This window comes from Pimephales promelas, chromosome 3, assembly GCF_988280905.1.
Source record: "Pimephales promelas chromosome 3, fPimPro1.hap1.1, whole genome shotgun sequence".
NCBI classification, from domain to species: domain Eukaryota; kingdom Metazoa; phylum Chordata; class Actinopteri; order Cypriniformes; family Leuciscidae; genus Pimephales; species Pimephales promelas.
The window spans coordinates 48,864,565-48,885,859 of NC_142771.1; the positions used below are offsets into that span (position 1 = coordinate 48,864,565).

General features: G+C 38.9%; 1 pseudogene; it reads left to right on the top strand.

Moving 5' to 3' along the window:
• The first annotated feature begins 10,744 nt into the window (after window positions 1-10,744).
• Window positions 10,745-17,208, top strand: LOC148995415 (uncharacterized; annotated as a pseudogene).
• Window positions 17,209-21,295: the final 4,087 nt, after the last annotated feature.

Sequence of the window (21,295 nt, forward strand, 5' to 3'; positions counted from 1 at the left end):
CAGGAAACTTCACTTTGTTTGCCTGCGCCTCGTATACAACGTTAGAAAGCTTTCAGCCAGGACAACTTGGTTGGCATTGCCTTTTCAGCGTGAGAAATACACAGTGTGGCGTGTGAGCGTGTGAACCGGTCAAAATGAGTGTGTCTCACGGCCAATGCGTGAGACTTGAGAACCCTTTCTACACAGGAGCAAAAGAGCAGCGCAAATAAGTACTATTAACATTGTAGTAACTGTTTATTAACCAAAAACTCTGATTTACGAATTAGTAGGCTATGTTATAGTGGTTAGTCGGCTTAGTAGTTCACTGTTATCTAATCATTGAAGACTAAACTGTACAGGTTCAAAATTAATGTTTGTAATGTTGAATGTATAATTTATTCTAAAGTGAAGATCATGGTTTTAACCCAATAATAATGACTCAAATATTCCAAAATTACTATTTATTTTGAACATTATTTTAAAGAGAAACGCCTCAGAATTCTTAAATACTATCTGAAGTTATTTAAACGTTTTTTGTGTGTGTGTGTGTGTGTGTGTGTGTGTGTGTGATGTTTTCTCGTTAGAATACAGATTATAGACAGTAATTATAAGTGGGCTATTTTCTTAAATTTATATTAATAATGCATTATGTGTAAAACAGAAGTATTATGATCCTGTTTATTAATTTTTTTTTTCTATGTAATTAATAGATAAGTAATAAATAAATAATAGTACTTTTCTAAATGTGAACTACCATACGGCAACGTAATTGTCAAGGTATGTAGTGGAGTGCAGGCAGAAGAAGACAGAAGAGGCAAATGCTCCAATTCAAATACTTTACTAAATCACTCAAAACAGGTACAGGTACAAGAAGACGGGCAGGAAAACTCACAAAACTCAGGGTAACAATAACATCGACCAACAATGACTGACTGAAACAGGGAGAACTAAATACAAGCAGGAATTAAACATAACGATGTGAAAAACAGGTGACACGGGAGTGGAGACAAGAGGATCCTGGGAAGTGTAGTGCTGATGACAAGACATACTGGTGCAGACGAGGACTGTGACAGTGATATTAATTTGGCTACAAATTGTTTTATTAATTCATGTTTGTTAATAGTAGTTACTTTAATGTCAAAAGTGTGTTATATTCATTTATAAATGGTTTCTTCAGAACAGTATTCTACATTTTTACAGCAATGATATTTATATGTGTGTGTGTGTGTGTGTGTGTGTGTGTCATCCTAATTTCTTCCTCTTTTGATTTTACCCAGAGTACACTCATTCAAGTTATTTGGGGTGAGTAATTCAATTAACTATCCATCTGTGCAATTACACTTAGTTGAATAACTTTGTCTAACTATGTCATTTTTTTAATGCATTATTTCGCCAATAGAACAAAACCACACATATAGTACACAGCAAAAACTCCAGTGTTAAATTAACTCTCCTGGGAGTTTATATGACTCCACACTCAAGAGTGTTAAATTAACTCTGAAGCAGTGTTAAAGTTAATGAGATAATTAAGTGATTAATTGAGCAATGATTGACCAACATTGAAGACACCTGATGTTAACAAGTAGAATCACTGAAAGTGAAAAATCAAAATTATAAGTCACCATTATGGAGATCAGTGTTTGCTTCAGTGGGGCAGTCTGTCAACCCTTACATTTTATACTTTAGATATTGTTTTTGTCACAAAAGTCTGATGGGGCTGATCCACTGAGGGGCTGGAATGAAAGTTTTCATGTTTGCACAACACCATTGATTGTGCAGAGAAAGCCAAGAAAATTAAAAATTAGATGTCTTCAGTTGCTTGCTGATGATGACAAAATCATCTAAACTTATGTTTTTATATCTGAAATTTATAATTATTCATCTCGTAGAACTGCATTATTTGGACCAGTAACTTTATAATGACCACTGCATACAATATGTTTTAAGAAATTGAAACACATAGTCACACACAGATATCAAGATTTTGCATATGATTCTCAACGACGGTGACAACCAAAACAAAAAAGCCTGGGAATCGAGGATGTTTTGTACTATGAAAGCTACCCATCATGCATTGCGGCATGAAGCATTTTTTTTATTTATTGTCACCATTTTTGTGAATCATATGCAAAATCTTGATCTCTGTGTGTGACTAGATGGAACATTTTCTCAAAACATTGTGTAAATTTGCTTTTTGTCCAACTACTAGGTCAAATAATGCAGTTCCACAAGATTGGTGGTTATAAACTCCAGATACAAACACAAAAGTCTAAACACAACGTTAAATGCCCACTTTATATTGATTTCATCATCATCATCATCATCATCATCATCGTCAACAACCGACAAGGAGCTGATGAGAGCCAATTTTCTTGGCTTTCTCTGTCACAACAATGGTGTTATTCAAACACACACAGTTACAACAGCCAAAGAAAAGCTAGAATACTAATTATTGGGACCAAGAGCCCAACTAAAGCAAACACTGATCACCACAATGGTGACTCAAAATGAAATAAATATCACCATCTAAACAATGTAAGGAAAAAAAATAAACATAAGTTTTAATTTAATGCATCCTGAGAGTGTTTATTTGGTCCAGAAACAGTATAAACCAGTATAGACCATAAATAATGTTGAGAATGGCCACATTTGAACTAGTTTTTAACCTTGCACGAAGGATCCATTAACGTCTTTTTCAGATGTCCAGAACAGGTCAAAAAAGACGTCATAAAAACTTTCATTCTGGCCCCTTAGTGGAAGTCTTTTCAAACTCTGCCTTTTGTGACAAAGACATTGAAAAACATCTTTTGGACATCATTTTGCTCAGTGGGTTATGTCAAACCATAATCAGCAGCACCTGATCACCTTTTCTCTAAGCAAATAATGATCACCATTATGGTGACTTCGAAAATGAGATTTTTCTTCTTCAGCGATTCTGCCTGTGATCATCAGGTGTCTTCAATGATGGTCAATTATCACTAAATTAATCACTAAATTAGCTCATTAACTTTAACACTCTTGAGTGTTAATTTAACACTCATATTTTAACACTTTAACACTCTTGAGTCTGGAGTCAAATAAACTCCCAGGAGAGTCAATTTAACACTGGAGTTTTTGCTGTGTAGACCATGAAATTGTGGAGACAGTTGAGGTCCTGTAAAAGAAACTCAGCAACTATGATGATAATATTACAAATAAAGACGGCTTCTGGGGACAAGTGTGCATTGCACTTGCCATTGCAAACACTAAAAACAGTCGCTATCGTTTGCAAAATGTTTTTCATAAGGTGAGCACACACACACACAATCTTGCTAATGAGATTCAATAATAAATGTTGTTATATTGAGTTTCTCAAAGACAGATGCAGGCATGTCATATTTTAACAAGGTTCTTTTCGAAATGTTTACATTTAAACAACATAAAAATCCCCATCTCCTCTGCTATCTGTGGCCAGTGGAAGTGCTACTGAAGATGAAGGACACGAGTCTTCAGAGAAGGTCAGTCTTCACTCATTGTATTTATACAGGTTTTCAATCTAGTGTTCTACATTGACTTCCCATCACATTATTCCATGTTATTGTTAATGTTACAATTACAATATGTGAAAAATAAGTATTTGTCCGTGTTCACGTTTGACTGTACTGTCGCAGAAACAAAGGTTTAGAATTACATGTTCCACAATTAAAAAATCAACAAAAACATTTAATTAATGGACATACGTACAGGTTATAGTAACATTTTATTTCTTCATTAGGGGTCAATGAGTAATACATCTGATGACGATGGATTTATAAAAATCCACTTACCCAAGAACCCATCATTCTTTTACATTGAATCACTCGATTGGGAAAAGCCGAAGAAGAACAGAAAAGAAAGAAGCTTTAAAGGACTCCAGTGGACAAATGTGATCTCAAAAGGTCTGAGGACCATAAACCCATACTGTTCAATTGCTTTTAAAAGGCAAACTGAAGGTGATGGGTTCATTACATGCAAGCCCTGAATTCCCCTGCCTTGGTTACTGCAGATTTGAAGATTGCCCTGTCACAGTGACAGTTACTGTGGACAGTGAAAAGGACTTCAAGGCAATTGTAAATTACCAAGAGGAGAAGAGTGTTCATAATTTAACAGAATTGAAAAGAAGACCTGTTAGGGCACACGAAAGAAAATCACTGGGCGAAGACTTAAAAAGACAGCTGTCACGGTATGTTGAGGAGTGCAGGCAGAAGAGGAAAGAGGCAAATGCGCCAATACAATTACTTTACTAAAGACTCAAACAGGTACAGGCACAGAAGACGGGCAGAAACACTCACAGAACTTAGGGTAACATGAACATCGATCGACAATGAATGAATGAACACAGGCAAACTAAATACAAGCAGAAATCAAACATAATGAGGTGAGAACAGGTGACACAGATGATGATGACGATGCACAGGTGGTTGATGAGGAAGTGAGTTCAGGAGTGGAGACAAGAGGATCCTGGGAAGTGTAGTGAAGAAGATGCAGACAGAAAGGTGCAGACAGAGACTGTGACAGAACTCCCCCCTCCAGGAAGGCGTGGCCTCATGCCGTAGAACAGAGGAGGGAGGGAGGGCGAGCTGAAGGCTGAGCGGGGCGTGGCCAGGGCGGAGCAGGCTGAGGGCGTGGCCAGGGCGGAGCAGGCTGAGAGCGTGGCCATGGCGGAGCAGGCTGAGGGCGTGGCCATGGCGGAGCAGGTCGAGGGCGAGACCAGGGCGGAGCAGATGGAGGGAGGACCCATGGTGGAGCCGATGGATGAAGGAGCCGAGGGCTGACGACATCAAAGGCCCGACTGACAGGGGCGGAGCAGATGGGAGAGGATACCGGGCTGAAGCTGTAGGGCAGACGAGACGGGGTGATGATGAGGGACCGAGGGAACATGGTGACACCGCAGGCTCAGGTGACAGAAGTGAAGACAGGGGCACAGAAGGACACGGTGGAGACAGAGGGAGTGAGGACCAACGGCGAACTGAGGGGAGTAAGGAGTCCAACAGAACCGGGGGGGTGGAAGGACGAGGTGAAGCCGGAGGATGGAAGTCCAGAGGTTAGGGAAGGACGACGAGGGACCAAAGTGAATCCGGGGGGACGAGGGAGCCTGGCGGAACTGGTGGACTGAGGGGCCATGGTGGAGCTGAGGGAGGTAAGAGCGGTAAGAGCCAAGGGGGAGCAGATGGGACGAGGGGCTGAAGAAGAGACCAGGTAGAAGAGGTAAGAGGCAAAGACCAGGGATCCACCGACCAGGCTGGATCAGGACGGCTGGAAGGCAGAAGGGCTGACAGGTGACTGATGAGAGAAGGCGGGAGAGGGAGGCTGGGTGGGATCCTGGTCTCGGGCTCCGGCTCTCTGGCGCTGGCTGGACGGAACCAGCAGTGAAGGCTGGTGACATCATCAACGGTGAAGGAAGATCCACAGGACACCAGCACCCACTCCACATAGGCTGCGAAGCTCCACTGAGGGCCCTCCCCGGACAACTGCACTCTGGTGGCGGTGTTGAGGCCGGCATACAGAAAGCTGCAGAGGCTGTCGTTCGGGGAAGGTTTTAGCTGGAGCGAGGTGGAGGAAATCTTTCAGGTGTTCCTCTAAGGAACGGTCCCCTTGCTCCAAACAGCAGTTCGACGGCTGCAAAGGGGTCCATACTGATTTGGTCGGTCGATCTGTCACGGTGTGTTGAGGAGTGCAGGCAGAAGAGGAAGACCGAAGAGACAAATGCTCCAATACAGTTACTTTACTAAAGACTCAAACAAGTACAGGCACAGAAGACGGGCAGAAACACTCACAGGACTTAGGGTAACATGAACATCGACCGACAATGAATGAATGAACACAGGCAAACTAAATACAAGCAGAAATCAAACATAATGAGGTGAGAACAGGTGACACAGATGATGATGCACAGGTGGTTGATGAGGGAGCGAGTTCAGGGGTGGAGACAAGAGGATCCTGGAAAGTGTAGTGAAGAAGACGCAGACAGAAAGGTGCAGACGGAGACTGTGACAACAGCTTCCACGAGCAATGTACCTTGAAAAATTAACAAACATACCCGAAGATGTTATGGAGTCTGGCTGTCGGGATGAGGCTCCAAGTCTGAATGTCCTGAAAAATATATCGTGGGAAGAACGAAAGAGAAGCCAGCTGCACAGTAATGAAATTATCAGTCTTCAAAAAATGATTGCCCAGAAAAAAGGAAGTCCTGATGAGGTCCTACAGAAAGTGATGCTACACCCAAAAGGGGTTCTTCTTTGGTCACGCAGGGGGATAGAAATTTATCAGGAGCGATGCCAGGAGGACATTGTCTACCTGGATGCAACTGGCAGTATCATGAAAAAGCAGAAAGGATGTCCTCCTTTCTATGTATATGAGTTGGTGGTCAGGAATCCCCATAAAAACTCATCTCCACTACCTGTTGCCACATACCTTACCTGTGATCACACCACACAGCAAAAACTCCAGTGTTAAATTAACTCTCCTGGGAGTTTATATGACTCCACACTCAAGAGTGTTAAATTAACTCTGAAGCAGTGTTAAAGTTAATTAGATAATTAAGTGATTAATTGAGCAATGATTGACCAACATTGAAGACACCTGATGTTAACAAGTAGAATCACTGAAAGTGAAAAATCAAAATTATAAGTCACCATTATGGAGATCAGTGTTTGCTTCAGTGGGGCAGTCTGTCAACCCTTACATTTTATATTTTAGATATTGTTTTTGTCACAAAAGTCTGATGGGGCTGATCCACTGAGGGGCTGGAATGAAAGTTTTCATGACATCTTTTTGTGATGTGTTCTGCACGTCCGATATAGACATTAATGGATCCTTCGTACGAGGTTAAAAACAAGTTCAACATGTTTTCAACATAACTCATGGTCTTATTTAGACAATTTAAACTGTTTCTGGACTGAAGAAACACTCTCAGGATGCATTAAATTTACAATTTGAAATAAATTAGTTTATTTACATTGTTTAGATGTGGTTTAGATGGTGATATTTGTTTCATTTTAAGTCACCATTGTGGTGATGAGTGTTTGCTTTAGTTGGGCTCTTGGTCCCAATTCTTCTTACTTTAGCTTTTCTTTGGCTGTTGTAACTGTTTGCATAACACCATTGATTGTGCAGAGAAAGCCAAGAAAATTAAAAATTAGATGTCTTCAGATGCTTGCTGATGATGACAAAATCATCTAAACTTATGTTTTTATATCTGAAATTTATAATTATTCATCTCGTAGAACTGCATTATTTGGCCCAGTAACTTTATAATGACCACTGCATACAATATGTTTTAAGAAATTGAAACACATAGTCACACACAGATATCAAGATTTTGCATATGATTCTCAACGACGGTGACAACCAAAACAAAAAAACCTGGGAATCGAGGATGTTTTGTACTATGAAAGCTACCCATCATGCATTGCGGCATGAAGCATTTTTTTTATTTATTGTCACCATTTTTGTGAATCATATGCAAAATCTTGATGTCTGTGTGTGACTAGATGGAACATTTTCTCAAAACATTGTGTAAATTTGCTTTTTGTCCAACTACTAGCCCAAATAATGCAGTTCCACAAGATTGGTGGTTATAAACTCCAGATACAAACACAAAAGTCTAAACACAACGTTAAATGCCCACTTTATATTGATTTCATCATCATCATCATCATCGTCAACAACCGACAAGGAGCTGATGAGAGCCAATTTTCTTGGCTTTCTCTGTCACAACAATGGTGTTATTCAAACACACACAGTTACAACAGCCAAAGAAAAGCTAGAATACTAATTATTGGGACCAAGAGCCCAACTAAAGCAAACACTGATCACCACAATGGTGACTCAAAATGAAATAAATATCACCATCTAAACAATGTAAGGAAAAAAAATAAACATAAGTTTTAATTTAATGCATCCTAAGAGTTTTTATTTGGTCCAGAAACAGTATAAACCAGTATAGACCATAAATAATGTTGAGAATGGCCACATTTGAACTAGTTTTTAACCTTGCACGAAGGATCCATTAACGTCTTTTTCAGATGTCCAGAACATGTCAAAAAAGACGTCATAAAAACTTTCATTCTGGCCCCTTAGTGGAAGTCTTTTCAAACTCTGCCTTTTGTGACAAAGACATTGAAAAACATCTTTTGGACATCATTTTGCTTAGTGAGTTATGTCAAACCATAATCAGCAGCACCTGATCACCTTTTCTCTAAGCAAATAATGATCACCATTATGGTGACTTCGAAAATGAGATTTTTCTTCTTCAGCGATTCTGCCTGTGATCATCAGGTGTCTTCAATGATGGTCAATTATCACTAAATTAATCACTTAATTAGCTCATTAACTTTAACACTCTTGAGTGTTAATTTAACACTCATATTTTAACACTTTAACACTCTTGAGTCTGGAGTCAAATAAACTCCCAGGAGAGTTAATTTAACACTGGAGTTTTTGCTGTGCACGGCCTCAGTTAATTACTTCCTTGAGGCGTATCAGACTGATGTGGCAAGGTGTTTTGGGAAAAAAGGTATGCGGTGACCCATCATGATCCTGTGTGATGGATCAATGGTGTTGATGCAGGGTCATTTGCAAAGAAAAACCTGAAAGACACAATTGACCACTACTATAATATAGCAAGTGGTCAAGGGAAAAAAAGCAGATTTTGAAGTGCCTATTCTTCATCGTTGTCTCAGCCACGTTATGAAGAACGCCAAGGAAATGTGCAGAAAGTAGTAAGTTGTGTACTTGAAAAAAATGACTGTTTGTGACAATCCTCTTTTAGTGTCAGTTGCTAAGAGTACAATAAAATTTATACCAATTTTTGAAATGAATTACCTTTCACTAATATGCTAGGCTAAAAAACACAACAGCAATAGCTCTATTTTCCTAATACCAAAAAATTAATGTTACTGGCAATGTCATCTGAACTATCAAAATGCACGTTTTCTGTTAGCTGTGTGGCTTCTGAATTCTCCTAAATTGTCTTTGCCTGTGAAATTAATAGAATAATGATCTATTCAACAAATATACAAAAGACCATTAAGTATAACATAGTGTATACCAAGTGTAGATTTGGATATAATACACACAAGTTGTACATTATATCATCTATCAACATATAACCTTGAAGACCATAGTTATATTCTTGAACCTAATTATTTTTGTTACATTCCACAGTGCGCCAAACCACTACCATCTGGCCATGCACGTCTTCGGTTCACTGACAACTGCAAGCACTTTAATCGAACTAGACGACATGGTTCAAAGTGCTGCAGTTGTGTTCTCCAGTCCATCCTGTGGTCCCAATGTAGAGAAACATTTCAAAAACCTGCAGTCGTGGCTGCTGAGAGCAACATTGGATGAGACAACCAAGTCCAAAAGTGAGAGCTTTGAGGTAAATGTCAATACCAAGTTTGCATTTGAACATTTATGGTTTTAATTTGAAAAAAATATGCGAAGGTATACTGTTGTTATCAAGTAAATAATATAAAGAAAAGTTAATGAAGTTAACTTTCGTGAGTGAAAATGTACTTAGATAAATGCCATAGAGAGCAGCTAGTTTACAATGATGGAAAAGTAGGTTACAATGATGCATATTTGAAAATTACTACCATTTAACAACAAATTTATGGAACAATTTCATTACATGTAAATACTCATAACAATAATAACAGTAGGACATAGAAACAACAAAGCCTTTTGTCAGTACAGAAAGTAACTTTAGTGTGTTTTGTAAGTGTGTGTTGTCAGAAAATACCTAATTAAAAAAAAAAAACTAAATTATTTACTGGAACAACACAACACAGCATCATTTTAGTATAACAAGACAGAAATGTATAATAAATATAAAGTCCACAGCATCTACAGCCTCAAACATATGTCACAGTATGATTGTCAATTGGTAGTGGTAAAAAAGCACATGATTTAGGATCATTAGGAAATTATATATTAGATATAAAAGGAAAAAGTTAGCATTTGTGACATTAAACAAAGTTTGACAACTAACAGACACAGAAAAACAAGAGAGCTAATTAACTAGACACACATGAAATTAGGACACTTATTAATCGGTAACCAAGCAGACAAACATATGAATGAGATGAAACAAAGAAACACATGGGAAAGCTGGGTATACTGAAGATTAACAGACAGTGAACACAGTGAAAAATAGAAAAAAAAAGAGCAGTATTTTTAATAATTGTTCATTTTATGTGTCATTGATGTGGTTCTTTAATGTTCATTGTGTGGTGGGCTGTGTTGTATTGCTCTCCAAAAATTTTAACTACTTATCAAAAAATTTGGGACAAAACAGCACAACCTCAACAACACATGGCACCAAGTACTGTACATGTCCGGCATGTCCTGCCCCGACATTATCAAAAAGGTCAAAGCTGAAACTTGTTAAAGTTTTGTCAGTAATTTTTTTAATTTTCAAACAAACCTGTGTAATAACACATTGTCACATTATATTAAGGACATCGATGGAGACAACGGATTTGCGAAACGTTGCAATGAAGTAATTTCCAAAGCTCCACTGGACAGGTCTGGAGAGCCGAATATCTATTTCTGCAGAGGCCTTATCGAGCACCTCAAAAAATACATTCTACCATATTCTGGATTGTGGACCGGCATAATGCTAGGTTTGCCATCATTAATCAATATATCCATTATCGATATAAAAATCTTGCTTGGTTTTATGAAAATTAAACACATGGCTTTACTTATGCACTTTTGTTCAAAGGTGACCTTGGACGACATGGGACGGGACCACAATATGAGCAGTGCTCTCGGAAATTCAACACCCTCAGAAAGCTTCCAAGAAAAGTAATTATAATATATTTTACATGTCACGGCTTTATTACTTAACGTGTTTAACATTGACCTGTTTTTTTATACATTTCTCAGAACATAACAGAGGACAACAGAACCCAGGGCATTATGGAGAAGAGCCAGTGGGATTTAAAACACGTTAGATTTCCCTCTGGCCGCCTGACTAGGCTTGATGTTTTTGTGGCCCGGTACCAGACCACTCACACTGCTCTCCTGAAGGAATATGAAGATTCCAAAAGAGCTTTAAGAAGAAAGGTTTGAATACCTTAATTATAGTTTCATTAAAGGTGTTATGGATAAAAGTGTTTAAGTCAAAGTAAATATAAAGAAACTTAAATTTTGTATGTCATCACATTATTTGTATTGGTATCTAAAACAGTTCTCCAAATTTACTGAAATTATAATTGAATGCCTCCATCAAAACTTTACTTTATGCAGATGTTTAGAGTGGACCAGGAGAAGTGGAAAGAACGGGAGCAAAAAAAAAAAAAAAAAAGAGAGGGAAATATGTCACACCACTCCAGAAGCCATTTCCTTTCAAAACATTGAAGAAGGTATACTGTAAATATAAAGCTGTCATTCCTTCTACATAATTAAAAGTAATAATCCTAATCTAAACATTACAGTTTTAGCTTTACTGCAGCCAATGTAATTACAGCCAATCTGAAATAGTTTACTACTTAGAATATAACACTACACAATTGTTACTCAATATTAATATTAGGCCTATATGTGGTTTATCATTTTGTGGGTGGTACATTTTTTTTTTTAGAGAAAATATTAATGTAGATTACAACTGAAACTTCTACAGACAATTGAAGTATTAAAAAAATATTTTTTATTTCTTTTAAATGTATTTAAAATAGGAAATTAAAAATTTTGTGCAGGGACTTTATGCATGTAAAAATATAAATGATCTATTGCCAGCACTACATACTGAATGTATGGTGAATATGCCAGCTTTACATATTGCTTTGAAAAGCTAAATTTACTAATTATTGTTTACAGTGCAAAGGTAATTATTATTTAATTTCTTCATTAGGTCAACTTTGACAAATACCAGGCCATTCTGTCATTTGTTAACATCAGTGAAGTCCATTGGAAACTTCTGGTGAGTAGCAGACTGATATTTATATTTCATTATTCACAGTGTCTGGTGTATTATTAAAAAAATTATCGGTTGCATTTCCCCCCTTATTATTTTCAGTACATAAATGCTATCAACCACACAATGTACTTGATGGATCCTTCAAAATATCACACAGAGAAAGCCAATTCCATTCATGCTGCCCACAAAATCAGGTATTCATTTTATTACGAGTTAAATTCCTAAACGAAGGAGTGGTTGTTGAAGATAAATATTTACTGATGTACATTCACTAAAAGGGTTGCACCAAATATTAACCCAATAGCCTGTTAAATTTTTTTAAAAAAGGAAATTCCCCAAATTGCTAATTAAATTAATCACGTCACAATTTATGGAGGCATTACAAATGCTATAAAGACTTCGAATTACATTAAATTAATGAATTTATTTACATGCCATACCTTGTAAATTGGTTTAGTATAAACTTAATTAAATTAAGAGTTTAAGATAATTATTTGGTTGTACTCAGACTTTTACGATTAGAAGAATTATAAGGTTTGAATTTACCTATCATTTTAAAGCAAAGCTTTTTGAAATCTATTTTTAATTAATACATATTCCCGTAATACATCACATACAGTGAATACCTACAGATGATGAAAACGAGCCATGGAAAAATGGAGTGGGTGGACATAAAATGGAAAGGAAGAGTTCTGAAACATCCATTCCAGCAGGATGCCAGTAGCTGTGGGGTCATTGTCACCATGGTATTTGAAGTTTTGTAATATCTATCTCTTTTTTTATTACATAAATAGTTGATATTTGATTTCAACAATTTACACAACATGATAATACAAAATAATTAGAATATTGTAGTAATGCTAGAGTCTTACGCAGCCCACACAATGTTTGTAAATATTTTTATTTGTTTAGATGGCAAGGGCAATAGTGAGGGCATTTCCAGCTGTTCCAGTTTTACATTTTGGAACATCCAAAAAGGAAATGGCACAAGAGCAGAAAACGATATCTCTGCAAATACTGAAAGAATCAGGTTTGTAAAGCAAGTGTTTGTCTGTTGTGTGGAGGGATACAAAACAAAATGCAGCTTAACAGTTTAAGCGATCTACCAGTCGATCTACTAACGCCGATCCAAGTGCGCTGGTAAGATGTGAATAAGGTGATAAGGTGAGCGCGAACAGTAGGCTACATGTACATACTGAAGAGAAGAAAATGGTTCGTGTTTGTGTTTCTTCCGGAAACAATGGATCATGTGAGATTCTGCACAGTTCATCGCACTTGGATCTGTGTTCGTAGATTGACTGGTAGAGACTAATTTTCAAAGATGGCTTCTTCCTGTATTCGCGAAGTTGACTGTGTGTATAAAATATCTTCTTATTAAACTGTATGGACACTGACAAAGTTCTCAATGCTTCGCTTTGAATGTAGGGACCCTTATTATGCTGTCGTGTTACTGTGGGGCTATTTTGAGCCTTGTTAGTGGTAAAAACAAGCAATTTTTATTTGTCATTACTCTATGCCCTGTATACTAGCATTATACTAGGGTTATAGGCTAAACTGTTTTTAGAGAAAACTATTTACATTTGGCAATCATGAAAACAAATCTCAGATAACGGTTGACTAGGTAACAATGTGTAATTAGACCAAAGGTTCATTTTGCGCCGGAGTTCTCCTTTAAAGCTACCACAAAATTAAGGGTTGCCAGAGTAGTATCAGCTAGGACAGATGGAATACGACCTGTAAAGCCATGGTAGCCAGTACAAGAACAACATATGGTGAGCTACAACACAGAGCTGCTTACAGCTGTTATAAAATGGTTACTACAAAAAGCTGTAAAGATTTAGACAGTAACCAAAAATATTTTATATATATTAAATATTTTATTGCTAAAAATACTTTTTCACCATTGTTGTGGCAAAAATATTCATTAAACAATCATCACTACGTAAGAGAAATTTCTGAGTCAAGCTATCTTTTAAAAGGTATTTATTCTTGCAAGAAGCCCCAGTTGCCACACAGAAGTCAAGTAGAATCTGCGAAGCAAGTGCGACAGAGGAGGAAGAATGCCGAGCAGCCTTTATACCTTCTCTCAAGTTTACCTGCTTGCAGGCTCTTATCTAAACAAAGGAAGGTTTCTCGGCTGGTGATCTAATCCTGCTGAGTTAATTCTTACAAACTCACAAGATCTAAATTGGATGACCTCTGACCCAAAGGGTCCCTTTTCAACCTGGCTTCTCCTGATGTCACAGCTGCTTCTCAGTGTTAAAACACACATTAGTCAATTGTTGTCAGACCACAGTCCAACCAACGGTCATTTCAATGTCTTAAGCGAATGAAAATTAACACTGTAAATCAATGACAATCAAATTTTCCCATAACACCATGGAGTGTTGTTATTTAACAGCATTATGTATAATTTATCAAGACCAAAAAACAAACAAACCACAAAGCAGAACAGTAATACTGATGCCACAGGTGTCACAGTCTTGTCTGCGCCGTTCTGTCTGCGTCTCCTGCGCTACACTTCCCATGATCCTCTCGTCTGCACACCTGAACTCACTCCCTCATCAGCCTCCCGTTCAGCGTCATGTTTCATCTGTTACACCTGTTTTCCACCTCGTTATGTTTGATTCATCTGTGTGTTTAGTTTTGATTCAGTGTTGGTCGGTCGTTGTCTAATGTTAGCCTGTGTTGCACCCGTATTCCTGCCTTCCTGTTATATTAAAAGTAATCTTTATTGTTACTTTGGACTCCTCCGGTTCCTCAGCCTGCACTACACCCTGACAGAATGACCGACCTCAAAAAGAAATATGGACCTTCCAGCTGTAGCCCTCCTCTGCCTGGAACAGGAAAACCGTTCCCTGGAGTCCCACAACAGGGATTTTCTGGAGTTGGCGTGCCTCACCCACTATTCTGACCGCTCGCTGTGCGGTCCTGGGCACGCCTCCCAGGGAGCGGTCCTGATGAGGGTTTCGCCGCCTGTGTGGAGTGGGTGCTGGTATCTTGTGGATCTTCTTTCACCGTGGACGTCGTCACCAGCCCCACTCCAACACCAGAGCCCTCCTCTTCGCTGGTCCCGTCCAGCCCCGCCAAGGGTTCCGTCCAGCCCCGCTGAGCCCGAGCTCTCCTCTTCGCTGGTTCCGTTCAACCCCGTCCAGCCTGCACCAGAGACCGTCCAACCTGCACCAGAGACTAGGATCCCACCCAGCCTCCCTCTCCCGCCTCCTCCCATCAGTCATCCTTCAGCTCTTCCGTCTGCCTGCTCCCCTGACCCTGCCTGGTCGCTGGAGACCCAGTGTTCGCCTCACACCTCCTCCACCTGGACACTTCCTCGGCCCCTCGTCCCATCTGTTCCCCCGTGGCTCGTACCTCCCTCAGCTCCTCCATGGTCCCTCAGTCCACCAGCTCGGCCAGGCTCCCTCGTCCCTCCGGATTCCCTTCGCTCCCTCGTCATCCTCATTTCACCTATGGACTTCCTTCCTCTGGCTCCGCCCCATCCGCCCTCCGGTTCAGTTGGACTCCTCACTCCCTCCAGTCACCCGTCAGTCCTCACTCCCTCTGTCCTCACCGTGTCCCTCTGTGCCCCTGGCATCACTTCAGTCACCGGAGCCTGCGGTGTCACCATGTTCCCTCGGTCCCTCATCAGCACCACACGTCGTCAGTCCCTCAGCTTCACCTTGGTCTCCTCTCCCATCTGCTCCGCCCCTGTCAGTCGGCCCCCTGGTGTCATCAGCCCCGTCTCCATCGGCTCCACCAGGGGTCCTCCCTCCACCTGCTCCGCCCTGGTCTCGCCCTCAGCCTGCTCTGCCCTGGTCTCGCCCTCAGCCTGCTCCGCCCTGGCCACGCCCCCAGCCTGCTCCGCCCTGGTCTCGTCCTCAGCCTGCTCCGCCCTGGCCACGCCCCCAGCCTGCTCCGCCCTGGCCACGCCCCGCTCAGCCCTCAGATCGTCCCCCCTCCTTCCTCTGTTCTGCGGCGTGAGGTCACGCCTTCCGGGAGGGGGGAGTTCTGTCACAGTCCTCCGTCTGCACCATCCTGTCCGCGTCTCCAGCACTACACTTCCCATGATCCTCTTGTCTGCACACCTGAACTCACTCCCTCATCAGCCTCCCGTTCAGCGTCCTGTTTCATCTGTTACACCTGTTTTTCACCTCGTTATGTTTGATTCATCTGTGTATTTAGTTCCCTCTGTTTGATTCAGTCTTGGTCGGTCGTTGTCTAATGTTAACCTGTGTTGCACCCGTATTCCTGTCTTCCTGCCTATTTGTTATATTAAAAGTAATCTTTATTGTTACTTTGGACTCCTCCGGTTCCTCAGCCTGCACTACACCCTGACAACAGGAGGGTGTTTATAGTTTGTTGGCTATGGCTTCTAATGTAGTACATGCAATCATAAACACAGAGGCGATCAACTGAAATTACAAATAAAGTTGAAATTCGCAGAGCAGGCCAAAGGAAATTTGATCACGTGTAATACATGCCAGTAATTCAAGTTAACAAGCCTGGTAAATAAATAAAAAAAGGTTTCAGATGACTATGCAGAGGATTAAGGCATAGAAATATTGCAAGCAATTAGACATAATGCATGCAATACATAAAATGAGACATACTGATAAATAGCAACACAATAGATATACTGTGACATAAGTAGGTTCACAAAAATGAAAGGGGTATAAATGTAATAATAATAGTAAAAAAAAATTCTTGACACAAGTTACACACATTTGTATTTTTATTATTTTAAAACTTGGTTTAAAACCAACATTTAGTAATTACAGTACCTAAATATCTCCCTGGTTATATTTATAAAAAAAATATCTTGGTGGTTAAATATATAAATAAATGCAGTCTTTGATGTATGTAATGTTGATATTGTAAGATGGTTCCTTTAAAAGGGACATGGACATTAAACATTAAATTTGTGTTACCCATTTATTTATTTATAATACTTTAGTGTTTGATGAGACCAATCACTGTTCCATGTGCGCACAGAAAGAGCCAATTGGAAGTAAGCAACGTGTGACAAAGTGCGTAAGTTTTTTGGTTCACTTCTAAAAGGATAATTGGAAAGTAAAAAGGAGTAGCAATTTAAAACATGGATCTGTGTATGTAGCAGTTCAGTAATATTTCAAACTTATTTTAGATCCAGTGTGACCACTGCAAGAGATGGTACCACGAAAAGTGCCTGGGAATGACTTAGAAGCAGCTGAAATGGGCCAGACGCAATAATTGGGACTGCATTTTGTGCTGTTAAATCTGTTAAAAAGTTAACAGAATTACTAAATGTATGTTATTTATCTTTTTATTTACATTTTGCTACTGTCAATTTTTTTGGTAAAATAATATTCCTAACTACATTGTTTATTTAAAAAAGTGTTCAGTTTTAAACATTTTGTAAATAACAATTAAATAAAAAGTGTAAAATGTGAAATTCAATAACAGAATATCTTCTATTTTTGTTAGTCACAATGTGAGGTGGTGTCCTCTCCATCTGAGGTGGAATTTGTCTGTTGACAAAACAGCATATGTATGAGTTTTGGGGGGCTCTTATTTTGTAAAAAAAAAAAACATCAGAGTGTCCTGAAACGTTGTAGTTGACACCTTGAGAAGGTGTACTCTCCATCTGAGGTGGAATTGGTCTGGGACACCTTGAGAAGGTGTTGGAGGAAGAATTGGTCTGTGGAAGCAAGAACTTTTTTATGATTTTCTTAATGTATGGACAAAACAGCATATATATGAGTTTTGGGGGGGCTTTTATTTTGTAGAACAACGTCAGAATGTCCCGAAACTTTGCAGGAGACACCTTGAGAAGATGTACTCTCCAGCTGAGGTGGAATTGGTCTGTGGAAGCTAGGATTTATATTTTTATGAATTTCTGAATGTATGGAGACAACAGGTAATATATGAGTTTTGGGGGGCTTTTATTTTGTAGAACAACATCAGGATGTCCTGAAACTTTGCAAGGGACACCTTGAGAAGGTGTCCTCTCCATCTGAGGTGGAATTGGTCTTTGGAAGCTAGGACTTTTGTTTTTATTAATTTCTGAATAAATGTACCTAACAGCATATATATGAGTTTTGGGGGGCTCTTATTTTGAAAAACAACATCACAATGTTAGATAGATAGATAGATTGATAGATTGATAGATAGATAGAAAGGCGGACGGACAGAATAACTGAATGTGAAGCCTTGGCTGGAAGATCAATGTTTTCAATTTCAGAAAGGTTGATGGCCTTACCGTAATAGAAAGTGTAAAAGCGCATAGAGAAATATAGGGGCAGCTAGTTTGACCGCTCATTTTGAACTGGAGGCTGGCTTGACTGCAGTATCTTGCTGTACCTTTTTGGAGGATTTGCAGTTAGCTCCTCAATCTCCTCTCGGGTATCTGTACATTAAAAGGTAAGTGTAATGTTAAATTTAGCTAATGTTAAGAGTCAGTGAGTGTGTTAACTTGATAACTAACATTATTTAAATTTCCCTTAAATTATGTAGCCAGAATAAGCTCACGTTAATTTATTCGGCTAATGTTAGGCGGCGGTTGGTAACGTTACGTAAACCTAAAACAGTTAACGTTGTGTCAGATAAGTTACGTACCTCCCAGATAGCAAAATTGTTCCGGGCCTTTTATGGCCCAAACACTGTTCTTAGTTTTAGCAATCATACCGCCAGGAATGCAGGGCCAAAACAGGCCCAAACAGTTTTGCCAAAAGCACGCCAGAAATCTGCCAGAAAAATGCCAATGCTTTACCAGACGAGAGCCAGAAGACCCGAAATTGGGCCATATTCATGCCATAATATCCCCATTGAAAAGCCAGATGTCTCCCGAGCACAGGCCACAACTCTGCTAGATTATATTAAAATAACTAATTTAAAATCTAGGGATGAATGTGAAAATATGAGGCCGATAAGCCTGCTTAACTCATATCTTAAGATAATCAGCAAATTATTAGCTAGCCGTTTACAGGAAACCCTTCCATTGATCATCCACATGGACCAAAATGGTTTTGTTTTGGGACGGCAAGGTCAGCACAATGTTAGGAGGGTTCTCAATGTCATTCAAGCAGTAGTCAACACTAAGGATACGGCCCTTCTCTCCCTGGATGCCGAAAAGGCATTTCACAGGGTAGAGTGGGCCTATCTTTTTGATGTGTTGAGACGCTTTGGATTTGGAACAAATATTTGAAAATGGATACAGTTATTATATTTACATCCAACTGCAGAGATCTTAATAAATAAAAACATGTCTAAACCAGTTTTAGTTAAACGGGGATGTCGGCAGGGGTGTCCGTTATCTCCGTTGCTTTTTACTTTAGCAATTGAGCCCTTGGCTTTAGTAGTACGGTCACACTTACACATAACCGGAATTACAATTGGTCAGGTAGAACATAGACTGTCGTTATATGCAGATGATATAATTGTATTGCTTTCACAACTAAATTCATCTATACTTGCTTTGTTAAAACTAGTTGAGGAGTTTGGTCATATTTCAGGGTATGTAATTAACACATTAAAGTCAGCTATCTTGTTACTAGATAAAGGAGAGAGAGAAAATTCACCTATAGTTGTTTCACAATTTAATTCAGTTTCTAAATTTACTTACTTAGGAATAGATATCCTTCCAAATTTAGATTCAATTGTTCAGCATAATTATGAATCATTTACTAACGAAATTAGAGATTGTGTCAACAAATGGACTCTTCTTCCCATGTCGCTTATTGGTCAAATTAATATTTACCAAGTGAATATACATCCAAAGCTGTTGTATGTTTTTCAGAATATTCCCTTGCCACCCCCTGCTGACTGGTTTAAAACATTTAAGAAAGTGCTTCTTGATTTCATATGGTCAAACGAACGTGCTAGAATAAGATTGTCATTACTCCATTTGCCCTACCACGAAGGAGGCTTGATGTGCCCCAATGTAGTATGGTACTACTGGGCAGCTCAGCTTAGATCTATAGGTTACTATTTTAGCAAAAATGATGCTCCCCAATGGACAGAAATGGAAAGTAATATTGTGAGTCCTCCATTGCCTTTGTACCTTTTTTCTGATACAGAAGCTAATTTGATGAAAAAAACTAAAAAATCCAATAGTTAAAAACATGGTTAAGGTGTGGTATAATGTTAAAAGATATATTAAAGAACCAGTTATTTTATCACGACTAACCCCAATTTGGGGAAATCAGAACTTCCCCCCGAGGGAAAGTCGATGTAGTTTAAGCAATGGGCCTTAAATGGATTGGAGAAAATTCAAGATCTGTATCCAAAAGACTCAGACAACATGATGTCATTTGATATGCTTAGACATAAATTCAACATTAAAAGGAAATATTTTTTCAAGGATCTTCAACTTAGAAGTTACATAGGAACAAAACAAAGCAATTTATTGAAACCACCCAAATCTAAGTTGGAAGAAATGCTAATTGAAAGTAGCTTTAAAAGGGGAGCAATCTCACAACTTAATAAACTACTGTTATCACATTCCCCAGATAACTCAACCTTAAAATTAGAAGCCTGGAAGAAAGATCTGCAAAGAAATGTATCAATCGGCAAGTGGGAATTGGCTTGTAGCAAAGCACATAAACAAACTATAAACTCTAGGTTGAGATTATTACAATACAAGTGGCTTATGCGTGTCTATGTCACTCCTGTCAAATTAAACCAATATAATCCAAATATCCCAGACATATGTACAAAGTGTGAAGAAGAAAAGGGAACATTGTTTCATTGTATTTGGGAATGCAGAGAAATTAGGATATTTTGGGTTGCAATAAAGCAATCTGTGAAGGATATTATTTCTAAAGACCTTCCTCTGGAACCTTCTTTTATAATTTTAGGCGTATATCCCAAGCACACAGGATATACAAAAGGCAAGAAGCTGTTCATTGATATATGTTTATTACAAGCTAAAATATTGATTGCACGACACTGGAAAATCATAGGAGGACCAAGTATCGGACAGTGGGTTAAGCAGATGTTGGCTACACTTCCATTGGAACGCATCACCTACTTGCTAAAGGGAAAAAAGGACTTGTTTGAAAGCATTTGGAGACCGTTTATGCTTTTTCCAGAAGATCAAGAGGAGATCGATGCTCATGAAAAATTTTTACAGTCCGCGACCTGCTCACTGGGTGATAGTTGGTCTCTGTTAACTTGTGTCAAAGGATATCACAGATGTAACATTTTATTTATGGTAACTTTGTATTTTGTGTCTGATATATTGTTGAAAAAAAAAAAAACTAATTTGGCCCATATTCAATATCTGCACCCAACAGCAACCATGCAATTCAAAGAGAAATCAAACCAGGAGGCCTCATAAAAGAAGCTAAGAAAAGTGGGGATTAAGCTCCAAAACCCGACTTGAATTAACCTAACAAT